At 41.5% G+C, this 21,339-nt stretch overlaps 1 protein-coding gene across 1 annotated transcript in view; it reads right to left on the reverse strand.

Annotated features, from left to right (window-relative positions):
• The window catches only part of ndst3 (N-deacetylase/N-sulfotransferase (heparan glucosaminyl) 3), a 726,179-nt gene extending 709,839 nt beyond the window's left edge, over nucleotides 1–16,340 (reverse strand). Inside the window, exon 1 of the mRNA XM_072253177.1 lies at nucleotides 16,134–16,340. The gene's annotated coding sequence lies outside the window, so the exon portion shown is untranslated. The remainder of the gene's footprint in view (nucleotides 1–16,133) is intronic.
• Between the last annotated feature and the right edge of the window lie 4,999 nt (nucleotides 16,341–21,339).

The raw sequence follows: 21,339 nt of genomic DNA on the forward strand, positions 1-21,339 counted from the left end.
GGGCTGTGCACACAGAGGCACTCCAGTAGGCCCAATCCTCACCCCTCTCCAACCATCCACGTAACGGACTCAGGATGTTTAGTAACACCATTTCTAGTGGCCCATGATGATCATAGATACAAGTCAGTTTGTCACTGCTCTGCCCAGTTCAGTTCCTCTGAACAGTGTCCCACTGGGCTCATGCGGCCCCCACTGGTCCCTTGTTGCCTGTGGTCCCATATCTCCATGGATTTTATAATGACTTTGTCACCTTCCAATCAGCCACAGTAATTATGACAGTGCAGGGCAGTTCTCCAAGGCGTCACACTTCTTTGCCCTCCACAAAGTTCCATCAGCATTGAGAGAGTGGACCCAGTTCTCCAACTTGCAGATTGTGTCCATGGTTTCCCTCAGGACATTATGTCTGACTGGAGCCCACAATTCACCTCCCATTTCTGGTGAGCCTTCTGTTCCATCCTCCGCACCTCAGGGAGTTTGTCCTCTGGGTATTATCTGCATATCAACAGTCAATCAGAAACAGCCAATCAGCAAGTGGAGACGTTTCTGTGATGCTTCGCCACCTCTAACCCATCCACATGGAAGAAATATCTGCTCTGGGCCAAGTTGTCTCACAGTTTACACACTTCCTCGACCACAGGTATGTCAGCCTTTGAAGTACTTCAGATGAGCCAACAGTGGAGGTACTGTCTACCAATGCCAGAATGCTTGGAAGAGGGCATGAAGCGCCATCCTAGTAGGCACAATGGTGCTGCCAGGCTAACCGCCATTGGCATTCAGCCAGACCACTCCATACTGGAGACTGTGTCTGGCTGTCCACCTGAGATTATAGCCATTTAATCCTGAGCCTTTCCACAGACCGTTTTCAATGCTAACAGAGGCAATCTTCTTTTTCCTATCCATAACTAAGCATTTGACCAGATTTTACCAGCATTCAACTCCATGAGAGCTGATTTATACTGCAACTCAGTTGATAATTTTGATTCCTTACCAAATAAAATCTGTTAATCTTAAACTCCAAAGTTGCAAATTTTTGGAGGGATTGTCCCATTTTCACTGAAGATTTACTGTTCAAGATTAAACAGCTTCCCAAGTTTAATGCTAAACATCCAATTTCAATTTTTTGGCTTTTTTCACTCTTGTTCTTCACATCAAAGGAAATGATTTATCTGAACTTACTCCCTTAACTCTTGTATCTGAGCTGTGTGAAAATCATGTTCAACTCCAACCTACTCTTGCCATGCAAGAGGAGTCATCTTTAATCATGGTCTAAAATGTGATCAGCATCAGTTAGAGCATCAAATAATCAACCAATACAAGGATATATTTAACTTGATGTGAATCTGTTCCTGGGACCACAGTTCTATATCCAGTAACATGGCCAAGTTATGGACAGTTTGTTTATTTATTTATTTATTAAGATACATCGCAGAACAAGCCCTACTGGCCCTTCAAGCCATGCTGCCCAGCAATCCCCCAGTTTACCCCTGGCCTAATCACAGCACAATTTATCACGACCAATTAACATTCCAACCATACATCTTTGGACTGTGACGATACTGGAGCACCTGAAGTAAAATGAAACAGTCAATGGGAGAACGGACCAACTCCTTACAGGCAGTAGTGGGAATTGAACCCGGATTGCCTTCATTATAAAGCATTGTGCTTTATAGTGCACTATGCTACCAATTTTTAAAATATAAATTATAAATAAAATAACAGTTGTTAGCCTGTTAGCTTGCGAAGGAAACTAGCAAGTATTTTTGGTTTGCCAGGTGAATAGTTAAATGTATTTAGGGGAAGGGATAGATGGTGGATGAATAGGAAATGGGTGAAAAAGATTCTGGAAAATGTGCCAGCCAAGAATATCACTTGGAGCCAAGTAAAAACATTCATAAATGCAATCAACAAGAATAAATTTTGCACATCATTAAGAGATATTCCAGATTTACAAAAGCTTTGTAGACAAGAGATTCTTTAACAATGTTAGAATATATGTTGTCATGGGATTCTCATGTAATGTTTGGTGGTGTTCTGGAACAACAAAAACTCAAGTTTTCTTTTCAATTTATTTTGGGCTCTATACTGCAAAAATAAATACTTGACAAATAAAATGCCAATATGGATTACAAGAAAGCCAAATCAATCTTTAAGTATCATTTTTGTTTGTTACTACCTTTAGCCAGCTGTAGGTAGAGCTTAGCAGTTCATAAGAGCTATCAGCAGTAAATATTTAAATGACTGAGGGCTTCACTTTGACACTGGATGATAGTGTCACACTGCTCCACCCAGAACCTGTCCCCATGAACTGGAGCATTTCATAAATAACAGAACTGATGGCAGGATAAACTATACCAGACCCCTTCACTCTGCATGAGCCACAGCAGGTGATATGGTATAGCTCTAGTTATTTGACTGGAATCACCAAATTTAACAAAAAGTTAATTTTTTCTTCTTTTGGATTATTTATGTAGTTTTATATACAAATGTTTACTAACATTTAAAATTAATGATGTTTAATTTTAATTTAAAGTGCCTTTTATATTTAAAACATGCCCAGATTTGCACTGTTAAAAACCATCAGGGAGGGGCTTGTGGTGGTGACTCACAGATGTGTCAAGGGCCTAGTTGTCATTCTTATCTTGACCTGCACCAAAGATTACTGCAGAGTAGCCACAGGCCTGAGGCAGGGGCAACTATGGCCGACCTGACATTATATTCTTTTCTACCCACTCCGCATATCCAGCAGAAATACATTGATGGGATGTTGGCATCACTAGTAAGATCAGCATTTATTGCTCAACCCAAATTGTTCTCGAGATGGTGGTGTTAAGCTACCTTTAGAGTCACAGTGCTGATGGCCCTGATGAAAATCCTCCCACAATGCTCCTTATTGGAGAATTCCAGGCTTTAGGCAATAAAGGAACTGAGAAACATTTCCAAGACCGCATTCCGTGTAGCCTGGATGGGAACGTGCAAGTGGAGGGGTTCACCTGCACCTTCTGTCCTTGACCTTGCTCGTGGTAAAGGATGTGGCTTGGCAGATCTGCCAGCTAGCCTACACCAGTAGCTCCAGTGCAACCACAGTGCACTAGTGATAGAAGAAATGAACGTTTATTGTGATGGATGGGTCACTCAGCAGGCTGCATTGGCCTGGATGGCATCAAGCATTATTGAAAATGCTTACAAGCAAACTAGTGGAGAGTATGCCATAATACCTTGTAGATAGTGTGGGGCCTGGACATTAGTCACTTACCATATGATGCCCAGCCTCTTATCTGCTCTTAGGTCCACAAGATTTAGTCGGCTGGTGAATAACAAGCCCTAGACTTTGATGGCAGAGGGCTCTGCAAAGCCAGTAGTCACCAAGAACAGACAGTTAGACTCTCTTCTGGAAACAGCCATTGCCTGACCTTTTGTCACGTGGTGATTAGTTGCCACAGAAAATCAGACTAAAGCGTTTACTTAAAAGTTCAATATTGTTATGTTTTGTAACTTCAAAACATTAATGTAATTCAAAGGAGGACACAGGAGTCCAAAATGCAGGTCTAACCTTGAGTTTACTTTAAGCGAGGCGCACATGCATCATGTAGTAGTGTGACGATGTATGTAGTTCATACATATAATCCATAATGAATTATTTAAACAAACACAAATGCTTATTAAGCTATATTTTATATATACACACACATATACACAAAAAAGATTACTTAAATATTAAGTACAAAACAAATATGACAGAGTTAAAAGAGTATAAAATTTAAATTGTTTATATTGCAGCTCTTACGTTGTATTTTGTCTTCCGCATAATATGTGTGTGCTTTGCATTTGCCATAATATCAGGAGTTGATTGTAAATATTATCAAATCACAAGACAACACGCTGAGCCTTGAGCAGTTTTACCCCCCCCCCCAACTCCCAAACAGGGTTAAGGTAAAATTTACAATTGAGGAGTGAGGGGGCAGGTATAGAGGTCCCTACAACACCTGCAAAAGGAATTGAATCATCAGAGAACACCCCTACTTGCTAACTTTATGATGGATGTTATGTCATGATGAAGAAAATATATAATTGGAAGACTGGGTTTCTACAAAAGACCAATTTGAAATGCAGCTGATTAACAGAACAAGACAGAGATCATCCTAGTTGACAGACACTAAACTTTAATTCATTTTACATCATTCAACACAGAGCAGTGGATTAACCCTCAACATTATTCAGTAAATGAATAGCAACTGAGTTTGAAAGTATTAACAAAGGTTAAATAACTAGGGCATTTCACAATTTAAAGTTCATCTTAAATAAAAAAAACAAGAATATTTGTCCAAAATTAGTCAGCAGCTGAAAGTGAAAAAATAATGCTTCAAGAATAATCCTTCAGATCGTAAAATGAATTGGAGTCTGAAATGTAGGCAGATTTTTCCCCTGCCTGTTCCTGCACAGGCTCTGTAAATAACCAGAACGCATTTTAGCTTGGTTTTCCAATCCATTTAGCTGTTTTTCATTTTAGCCACCATAATTTCATTCCTATTTTGTTTCCATTTACTACTTTTTCTTCCATCTTATCCGCAACCAACTTTAAACTTCTAGTTTAAAACTTTTATTTTATTTTTAAATGTCTAGAAAACCCAAATTAAATGAATAACAGAAGTACAAAGGTCTGGAAAATCTGTCAGTCTTACACCAAAATTTTGAGTGTGGCGGATTACCAGAGCTTAACTCCACATCAGTATTATCTATTTTCAAACTCCGCAACCATTAGAACCAAAGCCTGCTGAATATAAATTGATAAAACACATTTATCTTCATTGATACAGGCCAACTTAGCAAATGGTAGTCAAATCCCATCAATTGACTTTCCACATGGAATCAGATTTTGCTCTGAAGACAGTGCTGAGCATGCCAATTGAACCTCTTGGTCTCCATATCTACAGACAACCTTTGTAATCAGGCAATGCAATTTAGCAACCATGCAATGCTCAAAGATTATCAGACCAGGCTCAGGGTTAGTCAACGCACAACTCTTGCAATCCGTACTGAAGCAGGCACACTGCTTTATGAAATCATCTTCCATACCACGGCAACATGCGCCCACATGTCAAAATTATCCCAAACACATTTTCACTTCAACTGGATTGGGAACTCTAACATCAATTCCTTACGAGCGTAAACATGAGGCTATACCCTTGGCATTGAATGTTGGGGATTCAAAGAGGTTGAGCATTATGGTGGATGTGAACTCATGTTGAGGAATGGAATATCAGGGGCAATTTTATGCCATTCAATAGTGATGTTTATGCCAGCCCTTTATACAGGCTTAGAGCTGGTGAGTCACCAATCCAAAAGCGCGAGCGCTTACAAGAGAAAATCTGCAAATGTTGGAAATCTCAGCACTTAAATCTCCTGGGCACAGACATCTACTTACCAAGGGGTGGAAGACATGATTAATATAAATGGGTGTCCACTGAAGAGGACTGCTCATGTTTCTATGCTGTATGACTATGGTTTGTAGTCCAACCATAAGGTTACTCTGCTGCCTGTTTATATAGAGCAATAGAGCACAGGAACAAGCACTTCAGCCTGCCATGCCTGACACCTTCAGTCTATCAACCACGATGCCATTCTAAATTTCTATCAGCCTGCACAAGGTCCACATCCCATAAGACATAGGAACAGAAGTAGGCCATTCTGCCCATCGAGTCTGCCCCACCATTCAATCATGGGCTGATCTAATTCTTCCAGTCATCCTCACTCCCCTGCCTTCTCCTCATACCCTTTGATGCCCTGGCTAATCAAGAACCTATCTATCTCTGCCTTAAATATACCCAATGACTTGGCCTCCACAGCCGCTTGTGGCAACAAATTCCACAGATTTACCACACTCAGACTAAAGTAATTTCTCCGCAACTTTTTCTAAATGAACATCCTTCAATCCTGAAGTCATGCCCTCTTATTCTAGACTCCCCTACCATGGTAAATAACTTTGTCATGTCCCATCTGTTCAGGCTTTTTAACATTTGGAATGTTTCTATGAGATTCCTCCCTCATTCTCCTGAATTCCTGGGAATACAGCCCAACAGCTGCCAGATGTTCCTCATATGGTAACCCTTTCATTCCTGGAATCATTCTTGTGAACCTTCTCTGAACCCTCTCCAATATCAGTATATCCTTTCCAAAATATGGAGCCCAAAACTGCACACAATACTCCAAGTGTGGTCTTATGAGTGCCTGAAAGAGCCTCAACATCACATCCCTGCTCTTATATTCTATACCTCCAGAAATGAATACCAACATTGCATTCACCTTCTTCACCACCGACCCAACCTGGAGGTTAACCTTTAGGGTATCCTGCACAAGGACTCCAAGTCCCTCTGCATGTCTGCATTTTGAATTCTCTCCCCATCTGAATAATTCTCTCTCGAGGTCCAGTACTGACCTAGTGTTCCCAATCCACATTCATGTTAAAATACCCAACGATCACCATGACATTGCCCTTCTGACACGCCCTTTCTATTTCCTGCTGTAATTTGCAATCCACATCCTGGCTGCTGTTTAGAGGCCTGTAGACAACTGCCATTAGGGTACTTTTACCCTTTACATTTCTTAACTCAACCCATAGAGACTCTACACCTTCCGATCCCATGTCATCCCTTTCTAATGATCTAATATTTTTTATACTCAGGACCGCACCACCCCTCTGCCTACTGACCTACATTTCCAATACACCGTACATCCTTGGACGTTCAGCTCCCAATGGCAGCCATCCTTTAGCCAAGTTTCAGAGATGGCCACAATGTCAGACTTGCCAATCTGTAGCTGAATTTCAAGATCGTCCATTATATTTCTTATGCTGCACGCATTCAAATATAACGCTTTCAGTCCAGTATTTGTTGCTTTGTTTTAACTACATCACGCCTCTATTGCCCTGTAACTCATCCCACTAGCTGTGATTATGCCTCATCTCCTACCTATCCTTTCTATCATCTCTGTTCCACGCTATCTTTGATTTATTTCCGTTTTCCCCTTCCTCAGCCCTATCACTCCGGTTCCCATCCCCCTGCCAAATTTGTTTAAACCCTCACTAATAGCTCTATTAAAACTACCTGCTAGGATATTGGACCCCTTTGGGTTCAGGTGTAACCCGTCCTTCTTGTACAGGTCGTACCTCCCCCAGAAGAGGCCCCAATGATCCAGGAATCTGAAGCCCTGCCCCCTACACAAGTCTCTCAGCCACACATTAACATGCCTGATCATGCTATTCTTGCGCTCAACTGGAAGATTCCCAGGATTCCCACATCTGCGACCCAGAGCAAAGTACTAACCCTACAGACATACTCTCTATTCCTCAAAACATGCCAGGAAAAACAAAATCCACTTACCTCACCAGGAGCCAAATGAGAATCCCATCTACAAACGTTTGTATTTCCCACATGGGTCCCAGCTATGTCTGCCTTTTTGTTGGCTATGTGGAACAGTCTATTTTCCAAGCCTACACTGGTATCACTCCCCAACTTTTCCTACGCTACACCAACAACTGCATTGGTACTACTTCCTGCACCCATGCTGAACTTGTCAACTTCATCCACTTTGCCTCCAACTTTAACCTTGCCCTCAAAATTATCTGTTCCATTTCCAACACCAACCTCCCCTTTCTTGATTTCTGTCTCCCTCTCTGGAGACAGATTATCCACAGATATCTTTTATAAACCCACTGATTATCACAGCTACCTGGACTATATCTCTTCTCACCCTGTCATTTGTAAAAAAAATGCCATCCCCTTCTCTCAGTTCCTCCAACATCTGCTGTCAGGATAAGAATTTTCATTTTAGAACTAATGAGATGGCCCCCTTCTTCAAAGAAAGGGGGTTCCTTTCCTCCCCCATCAACGCTGCCCTCATTCGCATCTCATCCATTCATGCATGTCTGCTCTCGTCCCATCCTCCCACCACACCAGGGATAGTGTTTCTTGTCCTCACCTACCACTCCACCATCCTCCTTGTCCAGCACACAATTCTTTGTAACTTCCACCATCTCCAACGGGATCCCACTGCCAAGCACATCTTTCCCTTCCCTTATCTATTTATCCTTCCCCACTGATCTCCCTCCTGGCAGTACTTACTTTTGCAAGCAAAACAAGTGCTACACCTGTCCCTAATTCTTCTTCCTCACTACCACACGGGGCCCCAAGCAGTCCATCCAGGTGAGGCGGCACTTCACCTGTGAGTCTTTTGGGGTCATCTATTTTATCTGCTGCTCCCGGTGTTGCCTCCTCTATATTGGTGAGACACAAAGAGATTTGGAGATTGCTTTCCATCCACCAGAAAAAAGTGGGTTCTCCAGGTGACCTCTCATTTTAATTCTACTTCCCATTCCAACACATCAGTCAATGGTCTCCTCTACTGCTGTGATGAGGCCACTCTCGTGTTGGAAGACCCAGACCTTATATTCCATCTGGGTAGCCTCCAACCTGATGGCATGAACATTAATTTCTTGAATGTTGGGTAATTACCCCCCACCCAGCTTTCTGTCATTCTAGTTTTCCTCTCTCACCTTATCTCCCTACATAGCTATCACATCCCCCTTCCCTTTCCACCATGGTTTTCTACCCTCTATTAGATTGCTCCTTCTCCAGCCATTTATTTCTTTCGCCCATCAACTTCCCAGCTCTTTATTTCACCGCCTCCCCCAGTTTCACCCATCACCTGCCACCTTGTATTTCTTCCTCCCCTCCTCCCACCTTCTTGCTGACTTTATATCTCCCCCCACCCCACCAGTCCTGATGCAAAATGTCAACTGTTTATTCTTTTCCATAGATGCTGCCTGGCCTGTTGAGTTCCTCCAGCATTTTGTGTGTGTTCCCTCTATTTCTTGTCACTTCATGTCTTTGTATAAATGCCTCTTAAATGTTGCTATTGCATCTGCTTAGACTACCGCCTCTAGCACCACCTTCTAGGCATCTACCTCACACAACTCTGTGAAACTCTCTCACTTTAAACCTATGCCCTTCAGTAACTGACATTTTCACCTTGGGAAAAAGACTACCTGTAACCCAACTATGCCTCTCATCATTTTATAAACTGTTACATCTTAGTCAATAATATTAAATTTTGCTCCTGCGCAGTTCAATTGACAAAATGCTTTTGATTTCTGAGGAAAATTTGGGCTGCAGAAATTGGAGGTAACAACTCCTCATAAAAACTATGTCTAGCCAGCATGGTGACTGTAGAGTCCACAACATGAGCCTTTACAAATGCTTACACACTATGGATGGAATTCACACTTTACAAGTTAACACCAGTCATTAATTGAAGGTGTCATCTCAGTGAAAGCAAATACTCCTATGCCACTACACTTAACAATGGTTCAATCAAACCCTCTGTGTCCAAATTGACGGCCATATTTCCTTTGTGTGCACGCATATGATGCTCCGAGTTTCCCAAGGTGCAGAAAATCTCTATGGAACAATAGGCTTTTGCTTTATTAAATAAACAAGGGTGTCTGAATGCCTAGAAATCTGCACAAAGGATTAGAAGCCTGAACTTTTTATTGGATTAAAACTCATCTGTATTATTTTGTGCTAACAGCAATTTAACTGAGGTTGGTTCTGGAGGAAGATACCATTCTTACATGCAAGAGGGAAGAAGGATGTTAGCCCATAAAGTCCACAATAATTCTATTCCTGGGACCAATTTAGGCAGCTGTGGAAATGGGTTGACGTGAAGCAGGTCCAGAAATTCTCAAAATTTACCTGTTTATCAGCATTGAATGAGCTTCATTATCTCAATTTTGCATGCATATCCTCCCCAGCTTACAAACATCTGACTTACATAGACCCTGTACGTATGAATAGGTGTTTGAAGACTGGCATAGTAGATTTGTCAGTTTCTACAGGCTTCTTCTGCTGTGTAGGGACTTGGGCCATGACTTGTCAATAGTTTCGGTTACAGACAGCTCTCAGGAACAGGCCCTTGCATATCCTTGGGAGGACCTGCAGTTGCTCATAGATAGGCAACCTAAAGGATTGTTCAACCTGAAACTAGTGTAGTTGAATGGGGTAGATTTGAAAGATCAGCTAGTCATTGTTTTATTTGTTCTCATTTTTTCAGAACTATACTTGACAGCTGATTAAGCAACTATGCAACATGGGAGTTATTGATAAAGATTAAGATAGTTCTAGTTTAAATCTCCAACATGCAATGAATTAAAAATCATTTCATCCAATGTGACTTTGGGATTTAAACCCAGCAAGAAAGGAAGAGCAATCTGGTTCAGTAATGGTGGGGCATGAGAATCAGAAGGTGGTCATGGTCCCAGATGACTCGTGACTTTTTCCTTCTTGGTGGTACAATTTGAACATTTGGGAAGGGCTGCTAAATATTAAGAAATTATACACATGATATAAATACTTTACAGCACAGCCAAGGGTGTGCCACCAGTAGATAGGGTGCCAATCAAGTGGGCATCCTTGGCCTGGATGGTGCCAAACTGCTTAAATTAATGAAGCTGCACTTATTCAGCCTAGCTAAGAGAATTCCATCACATTGCTGATCAACGTTTTGCTAAAAAGAGGCAAATCACTCACAGCAAGGACAGAACTCTGCTCAAATGACAATATGTGCTAGACAAATGAAGTTTCCGGTCTTAACAAACACACCCCATCATCCCCATGAATGCTGGTGGTAGGGGACTCACAAAATAATGCTATTGAATGTCAAGGTAGTTAGTTATTCTCTCTACAGTTTGAGATGTTCAATAACTATCACTTGTTCAGTAGTGATATTATTGCCAATTTTCAATCCAAGACTGAATTTTGACTCAATCTTGCCACCTGCAAACACGGACTGCTCAATTTCCTGATGTGCTGCACCACTTGAGGCTTACTGACAGAAGGGCTGAATGGCCTACTCCTGCACCTACTATCTATTGTCTAAGAAGGGACACCAGTACCTTTTCTTTGAGGTAACAAGGGCAAATGAATATATTTTATGCAATTGCTATGAATTTTAACAAAGCTTTCATTAAATTCCCACATGGAAGGCTGGGGGGAGGGGTGGTGAGGGAGAGACAAAGTAATAGGGCAGGGGATCAGTGGAAGAATGGCAAATTGGATCCAGAGGTGGCCGAATGCAGGAAGCAAAGGGTGATGATCAACAGTTGTTAGTACAATTCAAAAGTGGTTCCCACTGGTACCTGATCTCTGATTTTGCAAGATTTGAGACCCCCATGTAGAGGAATGACTAAATGGTTCGGAGATCTACAAAAGTCAGTCATGTGCTGACAGTGAGGGGAAAATCTATGATATCTATGGTTTGGCCAGTTGAGGATGAAAATGGCAGCTGGGGTTTAATCAATGAAAAATTCTGAATGAATGCATTTTGAGAGGTGCAACAAAGGAAATGTACAATAAGCAGTAGGATAGCGAGTAGAGAAACCAAAGGACCTTCCATATCCTGGTATCCAAAATAAATTCCTTGGACTTGCTAACATTAAGTACAAGTTGTTATAACAGCAAACAGTTAATCAATGCCACTCCCGTATGCGTCCCTGTTACCATCTGATATAATGCCAACAACAGCAGTGTCATCTGCAAATTTGATGATACTTGAGCTGTGTGTAGCCACACAGTAGAACAGTGGTTAAGTACTAGCACACCAATGACGTGACAGCTCAAGCCCTGCATTAATTTCTGGTCAATGCATAACAGAAAAGCTGTGATTACATTGCAAAGCTTAGAGAGGAGATTTATAAGAACGTTGCCAGAAATGAAGTACCTTAGCCCTTCACAATTTTCTACACCTCTACAAGGTCACAACCAAGCCTCCTACACTCCAAAGAAAGTCTGAACCTATCCAATCTCTCCTTGTAACTTAAGTTCTCTAACATTTTTGTGAATATTTGCTTCATCCCCTCTAACTTAATCACATCCTTTTATCAGCCAGAAAGAAGTACAATCTACAAATCAGTGAATAAGAATGAGGCAAGGGCAGTGCAAACAGACAAAGCAGAAGTTTTTGTTCTCACCATGTGATGGCAGGAATGGAGGTGGCCATTTTGTAAGACTGTCCTTGCAGCTGCCATTTTGTGAACTGTTTGATGAATTGATTCTTGCCCCGGATAATTTAAATCAGAGCAGTTGAACATGAACACAAGGAGCTTCTGCTAATGATCTGCTAAAAACAGAAGCCATTCTCAGTCTCATGCCTTATGTGATTTCCTTTATTTTCCCAATTTAGACTGGTTCAAGCTAGTCTTACCAGGTCACACAAACATTGGGCCCAGCCAATCAGACCACAGGTTGCTCCTTTTGCAAACCAGCTATTTTAAATAATAAACAGCTGTTTTTAAAATCTGAGAAGGCCATAAAGCAATACTACTTGTTGCCCTGAACCACATTAAAATAAGAATTTGACACAGGTCAGTCAGATGACCACGAGCCAATGAAATTGAAACATCACAGATTGATCTGATGTGGAAAAGAATAAGAAAGGAGGATTCTGCAAAGATAGGTAGTAACAACTTTCCAGATATCATACATTGTGAAAATGGAGATTACAATCAGGATCAAGAAGAACACCTGGCCAGCAGAGACTCCTTTTCTGAGGTATTACCTTTTCTCTTCTTTGATTGTTTATGCAGGGTCAAGAAAACCTAGTGAATGTACACACAGGAATTTAGCTTGCAAATTTATGTACATTTTATCTGAGACCATAAAAGGTACTTGTCAGTAAATACAGATCTTCTCTGTGTGTAACTTGCCATTAGTTTTGAGGGATAATCCTTATATAGAAGGATAACCAGAAATATGCACAAAATTCCCAAAATTGTCTCACCATTGCTTGTACAACTGTACCATGACATCTTAACTCAGGTACTCAGTGCACTGACTGATAAAGGTAAGTGTGCCAAATGCCTGTCTACCCATGTCACCACTTTCAGGAACTTGGCAAACTAGGCTTCTCTATTGAACAGCAATCTGCTGTACCATCATTCACTGTGTATGCCCCGCCTTAATTTAACATCCCAAAATGCATTATTTTGCATTTTTCAGATTTAAATTCCATCTGCTATTTCCCTATTCATTTTTTGAGTCCATCTGTTCCCCCTGCCCTACCATCTCCAAATATCTCTTTTTAAATCTTATTCACTACCTACTATTTTGGTGTCATTTACAAACTTACTCACCATGTCATTTGCATACTTATCCAAATCATTTTTATGATGAAAAACAAGGGGTTGAGTACAGGCATCCAGTTTGAGAAACAATCTACCATTAAATCAAGTTAATTTTGTGTCCAATTGGGTACTCACTCTTGAACCCATAAACCTCTGGACCAGCCTATCATAAGGGACATCATTAAAGGCCCCCACTAAAGTCTATGTCTATTACTGCCCTGAACATTTCTCTTGGCTAGGGCTTCTCAACACTATCAAATACATGTGCTCAAAGAGCTGTGATTTGCAGGGCTACAGACCACTTGGTGGAATGAGGTTTAGGTCAGAGAACACCTTTCAATTGGCATTGGCATTGTTCTGTGGCCAAGATCGATATCTCCAACAACCACAAGCATTTTCCCTTGGCCATCACAAAACTCCTGCCAAAGAAGGATTTTTACCAGTAATTCGCTATGACTTCTACTTTAAAAGTTCAATGTAAATTTATTATCAAAGAACATTTGTCACCATGTACAACCCTGAGATTCATTTCCTTATGGACACACTCAATCAATCTATAATAGAATAATAAAAGACTGCACCAACATAGGCATTCAACCAAATCTCTGCTACTGGACTTATCCCATCTCTGGAATCCAGGTTATTTGTCCATATTTAGACAGAGTTTATAAAGAGATCAGGCCTGAGAGGAAAAAAATTCAGCTTGAGCTGTCACATGGCAGTGTTGTCAACAACACGTTCCCTCTCTTTACTGGTAATTTGAAAGGGACTGATCGGATGGTAATTAGCCAGCAAAATTTGTCCTGCTTTTTGGGATGGGATAGTCCCAAAGTATATTGATAGATGGGTGCCAGCATTGTACCTGTACTGGAATAGCCTACTTAAATATAAATCTAATTCTGACGGCAAGGTTTCTGCCCTGCATCTGGAAGTTCATCTCTTCCCATAATTTACACACAGAATCATTTCCTACTATTTTTGAATATCAAATGGAGTGAAAGAAAGACGAGCAGGGATTTCTGGAAGAAGCCATGATGGATCATCCAGATCTTGGATTCTGGTTGGGGTTAACCTCCTGGGCTATTTGCATCTTCTACAGACCTACTACAGGTCTATAAAAGAGAACCTCTTGCTTCATTTCCACTTCCTGTGCAATGGCTTGAAACCAGACACTGTTCTTCCACTTGCAATTAGATATAGCTCAGACTACTCAGTTGCAAATATTTCCCCTCCTCTGAAGTGCCCAGTAAATGAATGTTACAATTGGGCAGATGATGCTACAGCGTGGGAGATAAATTAGAAGTTAGCATCCAATTTACACACTAGTATATGGGAGAAGTTAGTCACACTTCATGACCTTTACACCCCCCTCCCCTTCTGAGAGTTGCAAGTTTAGCCTAGTTATTTTCTTTTTTTAAAAAAAAAATCAAAATTTGTGTGTCTGGTTTCCAGCTCCCCACCAATTTCACTTCAAATACATTGAGCAGTAGAGAATCAGTAAGGGATATTGATTACCTTCTTTAATGGTGATTTCCTCAACTCCTGCCCATTGCAAATCTACCCATGAGTTGGATGAATGATCCACTAGTCTGGGCCATCAGCTATTTCTTGTTGCCTAGCTGTTATCCCTCACTCAAAAACGAGGAAATCTGCAGATGCTTGAATTTCAAGCAACACACATAAAAGTTGCTGGAGAATGCAGCAGGCCGGGCAGCATCTCTAGGAAGAGGTACAGTCGATCTCAGCCCAAAACGTCGACTGCATTTCTTTCATTAACGATGCACTGTTCGACTAAAAGCATCAGCAAATTTGTTTTTAACATCACACTTTAATTTCATTCTTCTTATTCAACTCTAATCTGTAAATGTTAAGCTTCCAAAGAAAAATGCCTCAGATTGCCAGGCTTATGCATAATAATGATTTTCAAAATTGGACCTCATTTGGTTGCAACATCCAAGATTTTGCTCAAGAGGAAATCTCTTCCCTATCAAAAGTAATACTTAATATTGGCAGTCCAATAAATGCACTGAACGGCTAAGTTTTAGTTATTATTGTACCTAGATTAATCTAAAGACAAACATCAATTCAAGAATTTTCACTTACTGAAACCTCCTCCATACAGCCGGTCACTAGCTCCCAAATGGCGTGAAATAAAGGCGGGGGGGGGGGAGGCAGTAAAGGTAAATAGTTGGTGTTATTTATGGGAGATTCGGTTGAGACCAGAAGAGAATGGATGAAATCATAAAGACCTGAAAGTGAGTGAATGTTATTACGAATCACGACCAAATGACTTATCGAAATTGCCGGGAAGGATCAGTTCTATATTGCCGACAGTTCACCGTTTCCAGTTCCAGACGGTTTATGAAATGATCCACAAGTACAAATGCCCGGAAGACAGAATAGTTTTATATTTTCTCACATACTTTCTTGTTTTACTCGCACTGCTTTGAGTTCCAGATTATTTTTGTGTGTGTATGTCTGAAACTGAAATTAAAGCGAGCAAAAGCAACAAAACACTTTCCGTTCCAGTAACAGTCAATTAAGTGTAAAATCTTTTCTTCTCCAAATTGTGCCGTCTTGCCATTTCATCTGAGGTAAATTCATTCACCCCCCCACCCATTTCAAGCACCTGTCCTCTCACCAATACCTTTGTTCCATTTTCCTCTCCTGCGATCTCACGGTTTATAAAGAACGATACGGCGACGTCCTAATGAAGGCTTTTCAATGCAGTTTGTAACAATAAAACAGACCATTCTCAAATAAACGAAACGCTGAAACCTTAAACTGCAATCTGTTAAAGCTTACTAAAGCAAATATACTCATTTTTTACTGTCTGTGTTAAGATGTTTTAATTAATACTGAAAAAAATGTGTTATAATACTAAGCACAGTAACTTTCAGCAACAAAGTTTATCCGAATTGCTGGTATCAGGAGAAATCTATTACGGCAAATTAGCACTTACATCATCTGATGCTCCCATAATTCAGACTAACGAACGCTTGTGATGTTTCCGTTTGCTGCAGCTCCGTGTAACACCAGCTGGGCTGGCGGAGAAACAGGCTCGACTGTGAAATGAGAGACGTTGCATTACTTGGTACATCCTTCATAGCTGACAAGTCCCACGCTGCCAAACCTCCTACTCTCAGACACAGCTGAGCCATGCAAGGCAACAAGAAAACCCGCCCTAACACGGGTCATGTGATCGGAGAACGTCTGCTGGCTGGCGAACCTATGCTTGCTGTTGCAGTAAGCACATTTTTTTGCAAGTTTTTGTGAAATTGTAAATATGCAGAAAGCACTTTCCTCCCGGTTAAAATACAAGTGTTTGATGGTCCCCATTAGAATCTCGATACATTTATGCAAAAGACTGGGTGACTGCCAAAATGATGCGCACCACAGCAATTTATTTTTTCTAGTGTCTCCATCTCAGTCAACCAAATGAGAAACCAAAGGATTCTCAAGGGACAGTTTAGGAGCAAATGTTAAGTACAACGGCCCTGCTGGAAGCTCCGTTATTGCACAACCTGCTATCCACTTAAAAAAGCAACACAGCGTGTTCACCATTAGCTGAAACTTGAACAGATCGACCTTCTCCTAGTACTAGTTTAGGTGGCAGACCCTTGAAACGGCACTTGGGACTCGAGTAATCAGTTGTCTCTTTATACCTGGTGGTGGGCCTGATCTCCTGACCGTCTGGAAACAGGTTTCTGGCAGCACCTCCTGAATATGCTGGTCTGGAATTTCGGCTCAATTCAACTTATTTATTGGTGCAATTAGTCCAAGTTAGCATAAAAGGATAGAGTTTAAAGGTTCATTTGCATTTGACACATTACCTATTTCGCTCTCTTATGCTTCTCGTTTTTTATGTGTTTCTTTTGTAGTTTATAGTAGTTTTTTTAGGTACTGTACTGCTGCTGAAAATCCACAAATTTTATGATATGTGTTAAGGATAATAAATCTGATTCAGAGGTTTACCAGAATGATATTTGGAATGGGTAGTTGGCCTTTTAAGAAAAGATTAGATAGCTAGAGTTGCATTTGCTGGAGTTCAAGAGTTAAAAAGGATTGATTAAAAGATAAATGATCCTGGAGGAACCCGATTGAGACGATATTGTAACACACATAAAAGTTGCTGGTGAACGCAGCAGGCCAAGCAGCATCTCCAGGAAGAGGTACAATCGACGTTTCAGGCTGACGAAGGGTCTCGGCCCGAAACGTCGACTGTACCTCTTCCTAGAGATGCTGCCTGGCCTGCTGTGTTCACCAGCAACTTTTATATGTGTTGCTTGAAATTCCAGCATCTGCAGATTTCCTCGTGTGTGAGAAGATATTGTATCTTGTAGGCAAACCTAGAACTACGCATTATCCGTTGAAGATCTACATGGATGATTTTCTTTTTTTCTTCTCCGGGAGGTTCAAGAGTCTTTGGAATTCTTGTCTTCAAAGGATGACTGAAACAGAGCCATTGAATATATTTAAGAAAGAGGGTAATAGATCATTTACTAAGCAGGAGTTACTTTGAGTTGGTGGGATACAGAACTGAGGCTGCAGTCAGATCCATCATGATTTCATTAAATGCTGGAGCAGGCTTGAGCGGGCAAATTGGACCTCTCCTGATTTGTATGTTCTCATGTTTATAAGTAACTAACATTTTGCAAAAGTTTTAAACATCTCACCAGAACATTTATCAAAACTCTTCAGCTGTGGTAGAAAGGAGCAATAATGGTTACGTGAATATGTTGAATACACTGAGAAGTATAGTGTGCCTCAGTGGAGGCTGAGAAGTTTCCTTCATCCTGTGTTCCTCACAGTCGCTGTGGGAAAATCCCTATACAGGGGCATCAGTGTGGAAGTAGGTTGGAGAACTTCTGTCCAAGTGTCAGTTAAATGGGAGCTCCAAATTAGGGAGGCAGGAGAAAGAAGTGGTTCTCCAAAAGTGGTGTTTTTTAGTGGCAGAGTCAGCAGTTGTGTCCTATTGATTTAAAGAATATCTTCCATCTGATCAGCAACCTTTAAGAAATGACTGGTGACATTTGCTATTTTCTTCCTTTATTTATAATATGTTTGCATGGCTCATTAAGGCTTAGCTCTGAATGGGAAAGTGGCAGCCCAGACCTTCTCCAAGATAGCTGCGTTCCCATTAATACAGGACAAACTAAGGAGCCCAAGGCAAAAATAAATTGTAAAGGATTGCCGCTCATCAATATTTATGTACTTTTGAAACGTCACACCAAGAATAGCATGCCTGACTGTAGATAACCTACTAGTAACTGTAATCTTGCAACAACCAAGCAAAGGAGCAAGTGAAATGCATGTGTAAGAGACATGGTGACACCCTAATTTTCATGAACTTCCCAATTTGTTTCTAACAAACGTGTGCTGGTAGGTTAGTTGCTGCTGTAAATTGTTTCTGGGTATCAGAATTTGAAAAAAGGAAATTAATGGGAAAGAAAGAGGGAATAAGTCACTGTTGATCTATAGTGAATTAAAGGGAGGGGTGCTCAGTTGGAGTACTGTATGTCTTTCCATTCAGTAAAGCGAGCCTCTACTTTTTTAGCAAAACAGCTAACAAATACTGCTCAAAAAATCTGGCATCCACTCCACAATCTAATCAGATATAAAATGAAAACTGAACTGAGCCCGATAACTTATCAGTTTTGCAACCCAGGTATGTTGTCATTTAGAGAACTTTTCCCCAAGCACTCCATTGCAGGCAGGGGAGTTCACTTGCTAAGGAAACCCAAGGATGTTTCTTTCATACCCACACTAAACCTGAACATGGCACACGTTTGTGGGTCCCATTGGGCATAAATTAGACAGCTAGTGTCCATATCTGTTGCCTTGCTTGGATTGTGCAGTTCATAATTTCATATATGGGACCTTATTGGTCATTATTTGGCTAAATTATTATTTGGTTAGTAAGACCAAAATGATTGTGGGCTTTAGAAAGGGTGAGGCAGGGGAACACATACCAATCCTCACAGGACGATCAGAAGTAGAAAGAGTGAGCAACTTGAAGTTCCTGGTCACTATCTGTAAGGATCTATCCTGGACCCAACATATCAATACAGTTACAAAGAATACACGACAGCAGCTATATTTCATTCAGAGTTTGGGGAGATTTGGTCTGTCACCAAACATTCTTGCAAGTTTCTACAGACAGCATTTTAACTGGCTGCATCACTGTCTAGTATGGGGGGGGGTACTATTTCACAGGACTGAAGTAAGCTGCAGAGAGTTGTAAACTCAGTCGGCTCCATCATGGCCACTAGCTTCCATAGTATCCAGGCTACCTTCAAGTAGCCACAAAATACTCTACAGATGCTGGGATCAAAGCAACACTCACAACACGCTGGAGGAACTCAGCAGGTCGGGCAGTATCCGTGAAAACGTCGACTCATTGTTTCCTTGGATGCTGTCCGACCTGCTGAGTTCCTCCAGCGTGGTGTGAGTGTCGCCTTCAAGTAGCGATGCCTCAAAAAGGCAGCATCCATTTTTAAAGGCCCCCATCACCCAGGACATGCCCTCTTTTTGTTGCTACCATCAGGAAGGAGGCACTGAATCCTGAAGGCACACATTCTGTGATTCAGGAACAGCTTCTTCCCCCAAGCAAAACAAAATATATAACCAAACAAAATGACTTTTCTCTCAACCACGATGCACCAACAATGCATATATCACACAGCAAATAGCACAAAATATTACCACAAATAAGTTAATAAAAAGGAATTTAAAATTCATGTGAAGTGCATCGTACAGATAAACAGTCAACAGCTCATTGCCCTAGTGACAAGACTCAGTGGTGGAAGGGTATTCATTGGTCTCAAAGCCTGGGGGAGAAAGCTCTAGCGGTCCTAGTCCTGATGCTCCTGTACCTCCTCCCTGATGGTAGTGGGTCAATGAGATTGTGGGATGGATGGTAGGGATCCCAATCAATGGTTTGGGCCCTTCATAGTCAACACTGCTGGTAAGTGTCACAAATAGGGGGGGGGGGGGAGGGAGACCCCAGTGAACCTCTTGGCAGTTCTTACTGTCCTCTGTAAGGTCTTGCAATCCAATGCTTTGCATCTTCCCTACCACACGATTATGGAGCCAGACGGTACACTCTTGATGGTGCTGCTGTGGAATGTTGTTAGAATGAGGGTGGGAAGTCTCACACACCTCTATTGCATCAGAAAATGTAAATGCTGCTGTGCCTTCTTGACTAAAGAGGAAGCATTGTGGGTCTAGGTTACATCATACCAATGCATTGACCTGCCCCTTTCTAAAATACACAAACATTTATTTTGCATTGCCCATGCTGAGATTCAAGTTGTTGTTCTCACACTATTTGACAAGCCTCTCTACCTCCTCTCTCTATGCCAACTCATCATTGTTGCTGATGAGGCCAACCACTCTTGTATCATCAGTGAACTTGATGATGTGGTTTGAGCTGGATCTGGCAGTGCAGTTGTGAGTCAACCGCGTGAACAGTGGTCGACTGAGCACACAGCCCTGGGATGCACCAGTCTTTAGTGTGATGGAGCTTGAGATGTTGCTGCCAACCCAGACTGACTGGGATCTTTCTGTAACGTAGTCCAAGATCCAGTTGCTGACTCCCAATGAGGACAGATTACCACGAGCCTCTGAGAGATGATTGTACCAAACAACAAGTGGAAGTCAATGAACAACATCTTGGTGTTTGAGGCAGTGTTTTCCAGGTGGCACAGGATGGAGTGGAGGGCCAAGGCTATGGCATTTTCAGTGGACCAGTTTAAGTGGTAGGCAAACTGGAGAGGATCCAATGTCACTGGAAGATGGGATTTTATATAATCCATTACCAGCTTCTCAAAACATGATTATTGTGGTCAGTGCCACTAAGTGAAAATTGCTTAAACCAGTTACTTTCACTCTCTTGGGCAACGGAATGATGGTAGCTGCCTTGAAGCCTGCAGGGACAGTGGACTATTGCAAAGAGAGTTAAGATGTCCATTAAGACTTCTGTTAGCTAGGCTGCACCACCACTCAGATCCTGTCCTGGTATGTTGTACGACCTCACAGCTTTGCGTGGGTTTACCCTGGCTTGGGTCCTCCTCACCTTGGCTGTGGCTAGGTAGGGTGCCTGTTCCTTAGAGGGAGAGGAACAATGTTACACCAGTCATTGTGTCAAATTGTGCATTCAGTCTGGC

This window comes from Mobula birostris, chromosome 3 (assembly GCF_030028105.1).
Source record: "Mobula birostris isolate sMobBir1 chromosome 3, sMobBir1.hap1, whole genome shotgun sequence".
NCBI classification, from domain to species: Eukaryota; Metazoa; Chordata; class Chondrichthyes; order Myliobatiformes; family Myliobatidae; genus Mobula; species Mobula birostris.